The following is a 12,442-nucleotide window of genomic DNA, read 5'->3' on the forward strand; positions in this document are numbered from 1 at the left end:
TTTGGCGTGGAGTTCCCCCTTATGAGCTGATTATTCTCTGATTGGCCACGCCCAAAGTCGCCTGGCCTGGGGTGACTTAAAGTCGTGTTGTAAGTCGCCCCAAGTCGTGTTGAAGTCACTCCAAGTCGTGCTGTTATTCATACTCAAGTCGTGTCCAAGTTGCCTCCAAATGTCACGCTGGAAGTTGTGTTGCCCCTGTGTGAATGGACTATTACCAGGGCTCGAGTCCTGCGGGAACGCATGGGAACGGCGTTCCCGTACTATTTCCACAGCGGGAACGCCGTTCCCATTAGCCGCTCCTCGGCCGCCCGAGTGACTGGTTGCTAGGCAGGGGCCGCCCCGCGTCTAGCAACCGGTCACATGACGTCGGCCGTACACGTGGGCACGCACTGGCAGGAGTCAGTGAGCAGTGTGACACACGCTGCGCGCCTGCTTGGATCCCGACTGTCCCCTCCCTCCCCTCTACCCAGTGCCAGACAGTCCTGGCCTCTTGGGGCCACAGCCGCTGCATTGCTTCCGGTTTACTTTTCTCCCGAGAACAGAAGGGAAGAGGATACCAGGTTAGTAACTAGTGTGTAAGTTTCACTCTGCAATACCCTGCCAATACTCTGCAATACCCTATTAATACTCTGCCAATACTCTGCCAATACCCTATCAATACTCTGCAATACCCTATCAATACTCTGCAATACCCCGCCAATACTCTGCAATACCCTGCCAATACTCTGCAATACCCTATCAATACTCTGCAATACCCTGCCAATACTCTGCAATACCCTATCAATACTCTGCAATACCCTGCCAATACTCTGCAATACATACCCTGCCAATACTCTGCCATACCCTGCCAATACTCTGCAATACCCTATCAATACTCTGCAATACTGTGCCAATACTCTGCAATACTCTGCCAATACTCTGCAATACCCTGCCAATACTCTGCAATACTCTGCCAATACATACCCCGCCAATACTCTGCAATACCCTGCCAATACTCTGCAATACCCTATCAATACTCTGCAATACCCTATCAATACTCTGCAATACCCTGCCAATACTCTGCAATACCCTATCAATACTCTGCAATACCCTGCCAATACTCTGCAATACATACCCTGCCAATACTCTGCAATACCCTATCAATACTCTGAAATACCCTGCCAATACTCTGCAATACCTTACCAATACTCTGCAATACCCTATCAATACTCTGCAATACTCTGCCAATACTCTGCAATACCCTGCCAATACTCTGCAATACCCTGCCAATACTCTGCAATACTCTGCCAATACTCTGCAATACTCTGCCAATACTCTGCCAATACATACTCTGCAATACCCTGCAAATACTCTACAATACTCTGCCAATACTCTGCCAATACTCTGCAATACTCTGCAATACATACCCTGCCAATACTCTGCAATACCCTGCCAATACTCTGCAATACCCTATCAATACTCTGCAATACTGTGCCAATACTCTGCAATACCCTGCCAATACTCTACAATACTCTGCCAATACTCTGCAATACTCTGCAATACATACCCTGCCAATACTCTGCAATACCCTATCAATACTCTGCAATACTGTGCCAATACTCTGCAATACCCTGCCAATACTCTGCAATACCCTGCCAATACCCTGCCAATACTCTTCAATACCCTGCCAATACTCTGCAATACCCTGCCAATACTCTGCAATACATACCCTGCCAATACTCTGCAATACATACCCCGCCAATACTCTGCAATACATACCCCGCCAATACTCTGCAATACCCCACTGTTGGAATCAGACAGGAATTAGTATTATACATCTACACAGCTGTTTGTACAGCCGAACTCAGCCATATTGATGCCAGGCAGTCTCACATGTTTAAAAGCAAGGAATGTGACACAATTTGAATAGCAGAATGAGTTCTATTCAGCCCACCTGGAATGTACTGAACTTCAAAGATAATATGGCGCCGGCTTGTCTGCAAGAACAAAGGACAGCTGGTGGGGCGTCCGAGATCGAGCCACAAGATGGCAATCCAGTCGGAGCAGTTGCAATTCATGGGCAGACACTGCCCCCCAGAGGCCAAGTATGGCAGGACTGTACGAGGTAATTAGCCTGGGGGAGGAAACGCCCCAGAGACGCTGATTGGTCTACGGGAAAGATAGGATGGGCAATGGGGTGGGGTATGGCTGAGGTATGTTTAACAAAAAAGGGTTGCAACCATGAGTTGGGCCTCTCCTCTCACTTCCATCATGAGGCGTAGCTGCGAAGGTCGGATAAGTATGGCTTATATTGTACTTTGATTGTATGCTATGTATTATTGTAACTTCTATTGATACCTTATGCACGCTGTATTATTTCCTTGGGAAATAAATGAGATTTGATTGATCTTAGACCGTGTATTGATTTCATAGCCAAGGGTGGTAGTATTGTGATATTAACAATAGCATGTGCTTGGCGTATTTGAGGCTTAGCTGAACTATAGGGACTAGACAAAGGAATACAGAACTGATAATAGTAGTACTAGACTGAATTGATCAGTTACTTCACCCACCAATACTGTGCAATACATACCCTGCCAATACTCTGCAATACCCTGCCAATACTCTGCAATACATACCCTGCCAATAGTCTGCAATACTTTTTTTTTTTTTTTTTTTAAATCTGTTTATTAATTTTAATAACATTCAAACAGAAAAAAAACAACATACAAACATACACAGGTCATGACAGAGTAGACTTGCCAGGGTACCTACATAGGTGCAATTATAGGGCAGACACTGATACGAGTTAAAACAGGGAGCACAAAACTTCACCATGGCCGCAGCCGGTTTACCTTCCTGGGTATTAGGACACCGTGGGGCTAAAGCATGTGTTCCAGGAGCAGATAGTGCGTGCACAGTTGCACATTTCTATTTGTTGACCAGAAATTCAGGTTAAGAAGGAGTTAAGTCTGAGGCTGTGGAGGAATCTGCCAGCCATTTGGACCAAACCTTATCATATTTTTGAGGGCAACCCCTATTGGCATAACAATCCTTATATAGAGGCAGACTATGGTTGACCAGGTGTTTCCAGAGAGAGATAGGAGGAGGAGTGGGCTTACGCCAACTAAGGGCTATGGCCTTTCGGGCGTAAAAAAGAAGTAGCCCGACCAGAGTGCGGATTGCCACAGTGGGGATTATGTGCTCTATCAGGCCCAGCATACATATCGCCATGGAGGGTTGGATAGAAATGGTGGTGACCTGCTCGATGACCTGTAATATCTCTTTCCAGTAATCAGCAATGGCTGGGCAGGTCCAAAAAATATGAGTGAAATCACCCGGTACTGTTCCACAGCGCCAGCAGCCAGGGGGGGAGGCGGGGTTCATCATGTGCAGTCTGTGTGGTGTAAAATATGCACGATGGACCATCTTGAACTGTATCAGTTGGTCTCTCAAGGAGACCAGAGATCTGAAGGGGAAGTCCCACAAGTCGTCCCAATCGTCATTGTCAAAGTCGGGGATGTCATGCAGCCATTTATTTCTAAGCTTGTCTAGAGAGGGAAGGGAGATCACCAGTAAGTGATTGTAGAGTTGCGAGGTGGGCTTACTTGCACACTTGGATCTCAGGAGGTCCTCCAGCGTGGATTGGGTGATCTGGAGGGGAGAGCTGGAAAATTGGTGGCCGAAGGCATGAGAAAGTTGCAGATATCTAAAAAGATAGGTTTGCGGGACATTGAAGTCGGAAACCAGTTTGGGGAACGGAACCAGAGATTGATTGGAGACTACTTGAACCACTGTTTTAATATTGAATTTAGTCCATGCATGGGGTTCAGGCAATTTGTAAATATGGTCAAGGGTGGGGTTCAACCATAGGGGGGCAGCTGGTGAGAGTGCATTGCTAGGGTATTTTTCAAGTTTAAGGCCCGCCCCCCAAGCCCGAAGTGTGGTGCGCATAGAGAGTGTTAGGTGTGACCTCAACAAGTCACCTATTTGTCAGGTTATGTTACCGTTTCCCAATTGTTAGTTAGAGTTCTTATCCAAGCAAAGAGACACAGAGGTATTATTCAGTATTTCTGCTCAGAAGTCCGTCGTTAACTCTGACTGTCTCTGACTGACTCTGGCTCTGAGGCTTCTTTATTACATCTTTTATAGACAGAAAAGGGCAAACATCAGCAAATGTAAAAAAACAACATTTTCAAAGAAAAGACAATTCTCCGGGTGTTATCAGCTGATAAGACAATCTTCTGGGCGTAGACTGCTTTTTAGGGCTGATGCGGCCTCTTCTTGATGAGTACGTGACAATAGATGACGAGTCCTTATTTTACAGAGAAGTATAGAGAAATACATGTATTTAGTAAGACATACGGTCAACCATTTTGTTTCAACATATACCTTAATCCTTACATTTCCCCCTTTGACATCACCCCTCCCTCTTGCCCTGGGTCCACCTGAACAAGTTCTAGTCAGCCTATATCCAGAGTACTCTCCCTGACCGCGAGTTGTCAGAGGGGTATACACCCATCCCCCTGGACAGTACCAACATCTAAAATTCAGGAAGAGTGGCTTTTCTGACAGATGGGTGATGTCAAGAAACTAAATCTACCTATCTTCACAAAAGTTCCATCTTTTCCGCATCATTTACCTTGGCTTTCTTGCAAAAGCACATAAACAACTTAAAGCATGCATAAAAGAAAAATACGAATAAGAGCACCACTATAATCGTCATTGCTGCCTTCTTAACCCAAGAGAATAACCCTGAGAAACTAAAAGTTCCAAACGGATCCCAGTCGCGACCAATATTTCGGGCCTTCTCTTGTAAATTCTTTACTTCCGTACGGTGTTGTGCAATGATGTCATAATAATCAGGTACCTCAATGCTGGTGTTATGTATCCAAGTACAGCACTCATAGTCCTCAGTAGTTTCACAGAGTCCTGTCAATGCTGCACTCATACTTTCAATTGCTAATTCATGTAATTCTAATTGTTGTCTGATGGCTCTGGTCTCCAGATTTAACTTAGTAATGTCATCAGAGTTTTTCTCCAAAACATCATTAATAATTCCTGTATAGTTATTTAGTCTTTTCATTAAGTCTATACCCCATCCTGTCCAGGACGGGAACCAAGCCCATGCCATGTCCTTCTTCAGGAATATTTCTCTTTTACTACGATACCTGAGGGGATATCTAGGGTGCATGCTAGCTTCTAATAGGTGATCACCTCGTTCATCACCTACTACTCCCATTACTGGTACTAAACTTGCGAGGTAGCACCATCCCTGAGCTCTTCTAGGTATCCAAGTATAACATTTATCCTCACAACAGATGTATATATTGTTTCCCAGTGCTACTGATCTTGAACTGATATCATTTCTATAACGAGAGGTGTATCCATAGAGGGATAAGTTGGATACTAACCACCTAACATTATTATCCACAATGTTAGTGAGGAAGTCAGATAATGTCTGGTGTGTGCTGGAATTACTGGGGTAGAAGCTTCCATTTAATAGGACAATGGACAAATTAAACTTGCTGTCTTGGCATTCTCCATTTCCTCCCGTTGTGTTCCCTAAGTTGAAACACCAATCAGGGGAAAAGGCGAGACCATTTGACTTAAACATTACTGTCTCGCTGGTATTTGTTCTAATTATGTTAATGCTACTGTTAGCAAGATCAGTATAGTTTATAGGAACTGCCATCAGTGGTATACTTGCTGTGCTGGGGTGTAATTTGCTACAAATCCAACATTTCTCATATCCTGACTTCTGGGCATAAGCATATTTAAACTTCAGTAATAACATTTTTTTAGAAAATCCTTCATCCTTGTGTATTTTATTCTGTGAGGTAACCAAACTATTAGCCAGAATTACTGAAACAATAAAAAGATACATGTTGTCATTTGCCAACTGGCTCCTTTTTACAATGAGAAGCGTGGATCCAGGTAGGTTTCCCTTCCAATTTCACTGAGGTTGCTGTAATCAATAGCACCTGGAAAGGACCTTCAAACCTTGGTTCCAGTGTCTTTCTGGTATGTTTCTTTACATACACATAGTCTCCTGGTTGTAGATCGTGAGTACCTGTGACAGAATTAGGGTCTGGAAGAGAAGAATACACACTCTTGTGGATTTTAGTCAGACGCTGTTGCAACTGTATTACATACGTAGTTAACCTATCACATTGTAATTGCATACTTTGAGGAAAATATAAACCTAATCTAGGTGCACTTCCAAACAGTATTTCATATGGGGATAACCCTGTTTTTCCTGTTGGGGTGTACCTAATAGAGAACAAAGCTAAAGCTAGGCACTCAGGCCATGGTTTGTTCAACTCCTGCATAGCTTTTTGTATTTTCAGCTTGATTGTACCATTTACTCTTTCTACTGATCCTGAACTCTGTGGGTGGTAAGGAGTATGAAAACTTTGTTGAACCCCTAACATTGCCATCACATTTTGCATTATTTCTCCCGTGAAATGTGTCCCCCTATCTGATTCTATTGTTTCTGGGAGACCAAACCTAGGTATCAGCTCAGTAATCAGTTTCTTGGCGGTGGCTTTTGCCGTAGCTGATTTCACAGGATAACTTTCGGACCAGCCTGAAAAATAGGCAGATGCACACGAGAACAAATTCAAAGGGGCCGCTCTTAGGCATTTGTATGTAGTCAATCTGCAGTCTCTGAAAGGGATATTGGGCCCGGACCTGATGTTTACGTGGGGTTTTCACTCTCTGTCCTGGGTTATTAATCAGACAGATTTGGCATGCAGCACAGTAGTTCCTTGCAGTACTACTGAATCCAGGGGCTAGCCATCCTTGGCTTACAATCCTATACATAGAATTGGAGCTGACATGAGTGGGTAAGTGAACAGCCGCTGCCATTGCGGGGTATAGAGAAGCGGGTAGACATATTTTGTCTCCTTCTCTCCATACATTGTCAAGGCCTGGTGCAGCTCCCTCCTTAACCCAACGGTCCTTCTCAATAGCCCCTGCTTGTTCCTGTAGTTCGATTAGCTGCTGCCATGTGGTTTCGGGCATACTCACCTGTACCGTGGCTAAGGTCTCAGGGCTTACTTCCCCTAGAGCTGCCTTCTTTGCAGTTAAATCTGCAAATGCGTTTCCTTTTGCCTCAGTTGTTTTTGCGCTCGTGTGTGCCGCTATCTTCATGATGGCTACTCTTATAACCTTTTGAAGATTGTTCAGGACTCTTTTGATTCCTTCACCATGTTTAACAGGTGTGCCTGCTGCTGTAAGGTAACCTCTAGCTTTCCATATGTGGCCATAATCATGTGCCACACCGTAGGCGTATGCGGAATCAGTGTAAATGTTCCCTTCTTGTCCCTCCAAGTGTTCTAGGGCTTTCTCTAGAGCGGTTAGTTCCGCTTCTTGTGCCGAAATGTGTGCTGGTAATGACTTTGCCTCAATTACCTGTGTGTCCGTTACCACAGCATAACCTGTGTGATATCTACCTTTGTCATCGGCAAATCTACTACCATCTATGTACAGTGTGTGTTCTGCATTTGCAATGGGTATGTCTGTGACATGTGGGAACCCCGTGGTTTCTTGTTCCATAAGTTGAAAACAATCGTGTTCATCAGATGTTATGTCATGAAATGAAAGTGTGTCAGAATCCTGAGTATCTTGTGCTGTATCTACACCATTATCATCATTACTCCCCCCTGTCAAATCTGTCTGTAATGGTAAAAGCTGTGCTAAGTTAAAAGAAGTGCATCGCTGAAAGGTAACATTGGGGGGTAGGAGCAAAGTGCATTGTAGACGCAGCTGCCTTGCCATTGATATGTGTTTTGGCTGGACCTGTGACAAGATGGCGTGTATGTCATGTGTGGTATGTACCACTACAGGATTGTCTAAGACAATTTCTGAGGATTTGTCAATGATAATTGACACTGCTGCGACTGCTCGTACACAGGACGGTGATCCTCTAGAGACAGGATCGAGACCCGCCGAGAAGTATGCTACAGGCCTTTGTTTGATGTGTTGTTGTGTCAACACCCCTGTTGCGTGTCCCGTGATTTCAGCAATGTACAAATGAAATGTTTTGGTATAATCAGGGATCCCGATCGCAGGTGCCGAAATTAGTAACCTTTTTAAGGTGCTAAAAGATTCATGACCTGCTTCTGTGAGTACATAGGGTACTATTTTCAAGCAATCATATAATGGCTGCATCAGAGAACTGGCATGTGGTATCCATTGTCTACAATATGACACCATTCCCAGAAACATACGAAGTTGCTTAAAATTGCGTGGGATATTCATTTGTCTTATGGCCTGGACTCGGTCTTCAGTGAGATGTCGAGTACCCTGGGATATACAGTGGCCCAAAAAGACAACCTTTTTCTGACATACCTGTAACTTAGTTCTATTCACCTTGCACCCTTTTTCAGCCAGGAATTGTAACAATGAGAGAGTGGCTTTTAAACAAGTATCGTTATCCGGACAACATAACAATAGGTCATCTACATATTGCAACAATACACAAGTGTCAGGCGGTAGCCATTCTCCCTATTTTTACTTTTTAAGGTTTAGTCAGTGGGGCATCGGACAAAAGACCGTCATAACCACTTATGGGTATGGTGTCACGGGACGTCATGTGTGGAGGGACTACTGAATCAGACAACAGACTGCGTGACGCTCCTGTGTCAACCAAACAAGGAATATGTTTACCTTCCACCTTCATCAACATGTGGAGCATTTTGTTCTCTGATTCAGCTAGGACTGGGGCAAGTCATGCGGTCGGATCGTCCCTATCATTGGTACGCCTCTGTCTGTAGTCCCTCGTGTCTCTGTCCGTGTTTCCTTCCTGTTCGTCTTTTATCCTTTTCCTACAGTCTCTTTTTATATGTCCCACCTTGTTGCAGTAATAACAGGTAAGAGGTTTACGGGAGGAATTCCCTCCTTCATTGACCCGGGCAACAGTGTTAACTCCCGGTGTCCTTCTGGGTTTAGTTTCTGCTAAATCAGCCTCTATGCCTTGTGCTTTCTGCAACAATGTTCCTCTGTCCCGTATGGCTCTCCATTCGGGAGTACATGCCTTCAGTTTGTCACCTATTTGGGGTACTAGTCCTTCCATAAACTGTCGATTGAAAGCCCTAATGGTGACGGGTAAGGCTAAATCTAGACCTTCGTCAGCCATCATGCTTTCCATGTTGAGGTAAAATTCTGTAACAGTCTGACCTGGGGCCTGTTTTATGGGCACTGTCGAACCCCTTTCCTGCTGTTTCCCTTGGCAAAATTCTCGTAACTGAGCAATAAACAGGGGTCTAGAGTCTATATGACGAGGGTGTATTCCTGGTGGATCTGTGGTAGGATCCCCATTCGGTCTATGTGGAGCAATTTCATTCATAAATTGATTAAACATCGTTAGTGTCATTTTATGTCTACACAAATCTTCCCCATCTTGCCAAGTTGCTTCATGTGTGTCTAGTAATTGTGTCACGAATCTACAGAATGCGGCAGGTTTTGCTACGGGATCAGGAGCATTCTGTATTAATGCCATAAGAGTGTCAGCCGACCAAGGTGTCCATGTCCTCAGAACGACTTGTCGGGTCACTGTAGGTGGCTGTCCTGCTTGACCCGCATTTGGATTATTTACTTGTATTACCCTAGTCCGACTATGGACTGGAGCTACGGGCTCTGGTCTTTGAGCGCCGCAATGTACACATTCCTGTGCCCAGTCTGGGTTCTGGATACCGCATACTCGGCATACCCATCCTCTTCCTCTTAAGGAAGGATAAAGTTTTGGTCTTTCATTACCTGGTGTGGTAGTGTTATAAGGAGGTGGAGTATCTCCCGTATTTACCCTATCGCCGGGAGCAGAAGGAAGACTTTTGTGTCGGACCTTCATATCCCATCCACCCTTTTCCTGACAATACTCCCATCCCTCCTCTTTAGCCCTGTTGGAAACCTTAATTAAACATTGTATTTGTGATACCCATCTGTTCTGCAATATCTCTCCCTGTCTGTCTTTCTTTATTTTTTCCCAACCTTCTACACTTAATCCATTTTCTCCATCCATCCCCAATTTCTTGAGAATCCTATTTGTGCCCTGTGCCTTATCCTTCCCATACAACATTGTAATTATGTCTTTAACAGCATAACATTTCTGAGATTCCTCCTGGGGTTTACCATGTGTCTGGCCCATTTTGACAGTCCTGCCTAGGTGGCGTTTGGATCACTTACTAAGTGTCTCGTTGCCTTCTCCTCCTAGGGTGCCAAAATACTAAAAACCTCTCCTAGATGAGATTTCTGAAATCGAATTACTTTATATGCTAGCCAACTGACAAATATTATGACCAGACTGACGGCTACAACATATACAAGCATTCCCTTTTGGTGGCCAAACACATATGACTAGGTCTCCGGGCTTTGTGGAGACCTTATTTCCTTCCCATTACCATGGAATCTCTCAGCATTCGTTTCTTATTCCTGCTTTATCGAGGCAGTCAGGACTTATACTTTCAACCCGTTTTTAGGCTCATGAATCAAAAAGCGTATATCAAACTTAAGTGTCGGACCCCCAAAGTACTCTTACGAGTTAAGGGCGCATTCCGTTACCCATTGGGATGATATATGTTTCAATTCACACCATACAAACAGGGCTTATCTCATTCACAACAGACAGATGACAAGTAGACAGACAAGAAACAACGGTAACATAAGCCAAAATATTAAGTTCAAGACCCGCTTACTACAGAGGTTGGTGTTTACCTGAAGAACAATTCAGACAGATCAGGTGGGCACAAATCTAAGAAGCACAGAGTTTATAAGAAAATAAAGCTTTTCTTACCTGCGCAGGATTTGTCTGTGGTTCTTGATGTGCCCAGCCTTTTTGTTCCGTCCTTATGTTCGTTCGCCTCTTGTAGTTTCTTCAGCGAGTCCCTATTCGCGGCGCCAGAAATGTTAGGTGTGACCTCAACAAGTCACCTATTTGTCAGGTTATGTTACCGTTTCCCAATTGTTAGTTAGAGTTCTTATCCAAGCAAAGAGACACAGAGGTATTATTCAGTATTTCTGCTCAGAAGTCCGTCGTTAACTCTGACTGTCTCTGACTGACTCTGGCTCTGAGGCTTCTTTATTACATCTTTTATAGACAGAAAAGGGCAAACATCAGCAAATGTAAAAAAACAACATTTTCAAAGAAAAGACAATTCTCCGGGTGTTATCAGCTGATAAGACAATCTTCTGGGCGTAGACTGCTTTTTAGGGCTGATGCGGCCTCTTCTTGATGAGTACGTGACAATAGATGACGAGTCCTTATTTTACAGAGAAGTATAGAGAAATACATGTATTTAGTAAGACATACGGTCAACCATTTTGTTTCAACATATACCTTAATCCTTACAAGAGGGTCAGCGAGTATGGAGCCTTGGGGCCCCGAAAAAGTAAGAACTTCAGGGCCTCCAGCGAGTTCACCACCGCCGCCTCAACCATGGTGGCGGAGTTTGAGCTGTCTGGGGAAAGGCACCAGGCCGCCGTGACCAGCTGGGCCGCTAGGAAATACTTGTACAAGTCAGGGCACGCCAGTCCCCCCTGGGAGGTCGGACGTACCAGTGTCGTCCATCCGTATCTGGGGGACTGAGTTCCCCAGATAAAGGAAGCAAAGAGACTATGTAGCCGGGTAAAAAAGGATTTGGGAATCCACTGCGGAGAGTGACGCAGAAGATAGGTAAATTTGGGCAGGATTTTCATTTTAATCAGATTTATCCGGCCTAGTATCGACAAGGGCAGTGACTCCCATGCCTTCAGTCTCCGCCTCGTCTCCTGCACCACTGGGGATAAATTCAGGGGCAAGAAGTCTGACGCCTGTCTCGACACCACCACCCCAAGGTACCTAAAACTATCAACCCATTTTAAAAGAATATCGGAGGGGGCGGAGGTACGCGCTGCAGGATCTATAGGAAACAAAAGGGATTTTTCCCAGTTAACTCTAAGGCCCGTGAAAGTGGAGAATGAGTTCATAATCTGCAGCGCACCCTTGAGCGAGGAGTCTGCATCATTAAGGAAAAGAAGGAGGTCATCCGCGTACAGGGCAACCCTCTCCTCCAGCCAGCCAACGCGTAGGCCCCTGACATGTAGGGAGGTGCGCAGGGCCTCTGCCAGTGGTTCCATGGCAATGGCAAAAAGGGCCGGAGAGAGAGGGCAACCCTGCCGCGTGCCTCTGGACAGAGGGAAGGGCCGCGACAGGCCCCCCCCCGCTTAATAGCAGATGTGGGATGACTGTAGAGCGTCTGCAACCACCCAATAAACCGCAAGGGGAACCCCATTCTACGGAGGACCTCCCACAGAAAAGGCCACTCCACCGTGTCGAAGGCCTTCTCTATGTCTAGGGAGGCCACCACCCGGGAACCCTCATTGAGGTGTTGTGCATGGATGTTGGTAAACAAGCGTCGTAGATTGATATCTGTGGCTCTGTTAGCCATAAAACCTGTTTGGTCTGTCTCTATAACAGATGGCA

At 45.1% G+C, this 12,442-nt stretch overlaps 1 protein-coding gene and 1 long non-coding RNA gene across 2 annotated transcripts in view; both read right to left on the reverse strand.

Moving 5' to 3' along the window:
• Positions 1–12,442, reverse strand: part of LOC143960385 (sodium- and chloride-dependent betaine transporter-like) — a 165,087-nt gene that overhangs the window by 136,243 nt on the left and 16,402 nt on the right. The window lies entirely within an intron of this gene.
• Positions 4,038–11,250, reverse strand: LOC143960384 (uncharacterized). The gene is made up of 2 exons (XR_013270308.1): positions 10,775–11,250; positions 4,038–4,294 (listed from the first exon to the last, which is right to left on the reverse strand). It is a non-coding gene; the product is annotated as an uncharacterized LOC143960384 (long non-coding RNA).

This window comes from Lithobates pipiens, unplaced genomic scaffold (assembly GCF_037356315.1).
Source record: "Lithobates pipiens isolate NorthernLeopardFrog02 unplaced genomic scaffold, aLitPip1_a1.2 Scaffold_8, whole genome shotgun sequence".
Lineage (NCBI taxonomy): Eukaryota > Metazoa > Chordata > Amphibia > Anura > Ranidae > Lithobates > Lithobates pipiens.